Here is a 6,000-nt window from a genome sequence, read left to right as displayed (position 1 = left end):
CACACACAGACATTACATTTTACCTAGACATACACACAGACATTACATTTTACCTAGACATACACACAGACATTACATTTTACCTAGACATACACACACAGACATTACATTTTACCTAGACATACACACAGACATTACATTTTACCTAGACATACACACAGACATTACATTTTACCTAGACATACACACAGACATTACATTTTACCTAGACATACACACAGACATTACATTTTACCTAGACATACACACAGACATTACATTTTACCTAGACATACACACAGACATTACATTTTACCTAGACATACACACAGACATTACATTTTACCTAGACATACACACACAGACATTACATTTTACCTAGACATACACACAGACATTACATTTTACCTAGACATACACACAGACATTACATTTTACCTAGACATACACACAGACATTACATTTTACCTAGACATACACACAGACATTACATTTTACCTAGACATACACACAGACATTACATTTTACCTAGACATACACACACAGACATTACATTTTACCTAGACATACACACAGACATTACATTTTACCTAGACATACACACAGACATTACATTTTACCTAGACATACACACACAGACATTACATTTTACCTAGACACACACACAGACATTACATTTTACCTAGACATACACACAGACATTACATTTTACCTAGACATACACACAGACATTACATTTTACCTAGACATACACACAGACATTACATTTTACCTAGACATACACACAGACATTACATTTTACCTAGAACATACACACAGACATTACATTTTACCTAGACATACACACAGACATTACATTTTACCTAGACATACACACAGACATTACATTTTACCTAGACATACACACAGACATTACATTTTACCTAGACATACACACAGACATTACATTTTACCTAGACATACACACAGACATTACATTTTACCTAGACATACACACAGACATTACATTTTACCTAGACATACACACAGACATTACATTTTACCTAGACATACACACAGACATTACATTTTACCTAGACATACACACAGACATTACATTTTACCTAGACATACACACAGACATTACATTTTACCTAGACATACACACAGACATTACATTTTACCTAGACATACACACAGACATTACATTTTACCTAGACATACACACACAGACATTACATTTTACCTAGACATACACACAGACATTACATTTTACCTAGACATACACACAGACATTACATTTTACCTAGACATACACACAGACATTACATTTTACCTAGACATACACACAGACATTACATTTTACCTAGACATACACACAGACATTACATTTTACCTAGACATACACACACAGACATTACATTTTACCTAGACATACACACACAGACATTACATTTTACCTAGACATACACACAGACATTACATTTTACCTAGACATACACACAGACATTACATTTTACCTAGACATACACACAGACATTACATTTTACCTAGACACACACACAGACATTACATTTTACCTAGACATACACACAGACATTACATTTTACCTAGACATACACACAGACATTACATTTTACCTAGACATACACACAGACATTACATTTTACCTAGACATACACACAGACATTACATTTTACCTAGACATACACACAGACATTACATTTTACCTAGACATACACACAGACATTACATTTTACCTAGACATACACACACAGACATTACATTTTACCTAGACACACACACAGACATTACATTTTACCTAGACATACACACAGACATTACATTTTACCTAGACATACACACAGACATTACATTTTACCTAGACATACACACAGACATTACATTTTACCTAGACATACACACAGACATTACATTTTACCTAGACATACACACAGACATTACATTTTACCTAGACATACACACAGACATTACATTTTACCTAGACATACACACAGACATTACATTTTACCTAGACATACACACAGACATTACATTTTACCTAGACATACACACAGACATTACATTTTACCTAGACACACACACAGACATTACATTTTACCTAGACATACACACAGACATTACATTTTACCTAGACATACACACAGACATTACATTTTACCTAGACATACACACAGACATTACATTTTACCTAGACATACACACAGACATTACATTTTACCTAGACATACACACAGACATTACATTTTACCTAGACATACACACAGACATTACATTTTACCTAGACATAACACACAGACATTACATTTTACCTAGACATACACACACAGACATTACATTTTACCTAGACATACACACAGACATTACATTTTACCTAGACATACACACAGACATTACATTTTACCTAGACATACACACAGACATTACATTTTACCTAGACATACACACAGACATTACATTTTACCTAGACATACACACAGACATTACATTTTACCTAGACATACACACACAGACATTACATTTTACCTAGACATACACACAGACATTACATTTTACCTAGACATACACACAGACATTACATTTTACCTAGACATACACACACAGACATTACATTTTACCTAGACATACACACAGACATTACATTTTACCTAGACATACACACAGACATTACATTTTACCTAGACATACACACAGACATTACATTTTACCTAGACATACACACAGACATTACATTTTACCTAGACATACACACAGACATTACATTTTACCTAGACATACACACAGACATTACATTTTACCTAGACATACACACAGACATTACATTTTACCTAGACATACACACACAGACATTACATTTTACCTAGACACACACACAGACATTACATTTTACCTAGACATACACACAGACATTACATTTTACCTAGACATACACACAGACATTACATTTTACCTAGACATACACACACAGACATTACATTTTACCTAGACATACACACAGACATTACATTTTACCTAGACATACACACAGACATTACATTTTACCTAGACATACACACAGACATTACATTTTACCTAGACATACACACAGACATTACATTTTACCTAGACATACACACAGACATTACATTTTACCTAGACATACACACACAGACATTACATTTTACCTAGACATACACACAGACATTACATTTTACCTAGACACACACACAGACATTACATTTTACCTAGACATACACACACAGACATTACATTTTACCTAGACACACACACAGACATTACATTTTACCTAGACATACACACAGACATTACATTTTACCTAGACATACACACAGACATTACATTTTACCTAGACATACACACAGACATTACATTTTACCTAGACATACACACAGACATTACATTTTACCTAGAACACACACACAGACATTACATTTTACCTAGACATACACACAGACATTACATTTTACCTAGACATACACACAGACATTACATTTTACCTAGACATACACACAGACATTACATTTTACCTAGACACACACACAGACATTACATTTTACCTAGACATACACACAGACATTACATTTTACCTAGACATACACACACAGACATTACATTTTACCTAGACATACACACAGACATTACATTTTACCTAGACATACACACAGACATTACATTTTACCTAGACATACACACACAGACATTACATTTTACCTAGAAACACACACAGACATTACATTTTACCTAGACACACACACAGACATTACATTTTACCTAGACATACACACAGACATTACATTTTACCTAGACATACACACAGACATTACATTTTACCTAGACATACACACAGACATTACATTTTACCTAGACATACACACAGACATTACATTTTACCTAGACATACACACAGACATTACATTTTACCTAGACACACACACACAGACATTACATTTTACCTAGACATACACACAGACATTACATTTTACCTAGACATACACACAGACATTACATTTTACCTAGACATACACACACAGACATTACATTTTACCTAGACATACACACACAGACATTACATTTTACCTAGACATACACACAGACATTACATTTTACCTAGACATACACACAGACATTACATTTTACCTAGACATACACACAGACATTACATTTTACCTAGACATACACACAGACATTACATTTTACCTAGACATACACACAGACATTACATTTTACCTAGACATACACACAGACATTACATTTTACCTAGACATACACACACAGACATTACATTTTACCTAGACATACACACAGACATTACATTTTACCTAGACATACACACACAGACATTACATTTTACCTAGACATACACACAGACATTACATTTTACCTAGACATACACACAGACATTACATTTTACCTAGACATACACACAGACATTACATTTTACCTAGACATACACACAGACATTACATTTTACCTAGACACACACACAGACATTACATTTTACCTAGACATACACACAGACATTACATTTTACCTAGACATACACACAGACATTACATTTTACCTAGACATACACACAGACATTACATTTTACCTAGACACACACACAGACATTACATTTTACCTAGACATACACACACAGACATTACATTTTACCTAGACACACACACAGACATTACATTTTACCTAGACATACACACAGACATTACATTTTACCTAGACATACACACAGACATTACATTTTACCTAGACATACACACAGACATTACATTTTACCTAGACATACACACAGACATTACATTTTACCTAGACACACACACACAGACATTACATTTTACCTAGACATACACACAGACATTACATTTTACCTAGACATACACACACACAGACATTACATTTTACCTAGACATACACACACAGACATTACATTTTACCTAGACATACACACAGACATTACATTTTACCTAGACATACACACAGACATTACATTTTACCTAGACATACACACAGACATTACATTTTACCTAGACACACACACAGACATTACATTTTACCTAGACATACACACAGACATTACATTTTACCTAGACATACACACACAGACATTACATTTTACCTAGACACACACACAGACATTACATTTTACCTAGACATACACACAGACATTACATTTTACCTAGACATACACACACAGACATTACATTTTACCTAGACATACACACAGACATTACATTTTACCTAGACATACACACAGACATTACATTTTACCTAGACATACACACAGACATTACATTTTACCTAGACATACACACAGACATTACATTTTACCTAGACATACACACAGACATTACATTTTACCTAGACATCACACACAGACATTACATTTTACCTAGACATACACACAGACATTACATTTTACCTAGACATACACACACAGACATTACATTTTACCTAGACATACACACAGACATTACATTTTACCTAGACATACACACAGACATTACATTTTACCTAGACATACACACAGACATTACATTTTACCTAGACATACACACAGACATTACATTTTACCTAGACATACACACAGACATTACATTTTACCTAGACATACACACAGACATTACATTTTACCTAGACATACACACAGACATTACATTTTACCTAGACATACACACAGACATTACATTTTACCTAGACATACACACAGACATTACATTTTACCTAGACATACACACAGACATTACATTTTACCTAGACATACACACACAGACATTACATTTTACCTAGACATACACACAGACATTACATTTTACCTAGACATACACACAGACATTACATTTTACCTAGACATACACACAGACATTACATTTTACCTAGACATACACACAGACATTACATTTTACCTAGACATCACACACAGACATTACATTTTACCTAGACATACACACAGACATTACATTTTACCTAGACATACACACAGACATTACATTTTACCTAGACATCACACACAGACATTACATTTTA

Source organism: Salmo salar, chromosome ssa11 (genome assembly GCF_905237065.1).
Source record: "Salmo salar chromosome ssa11, Ssal_v3.1, whole genome shotgun sequence".
Classification (NCBI taxonomy): domain Eukaryota; kingdom Metazoa; phylum Chordata; class Actinopteri; order Salmoniformes; family Salmonidae; genus Salmo; species Salmo salar.
The sequence above is the reverse complement of the archived record's forward strand: the minus strand, read 5'-3'. Positions refer to the sequence as shown.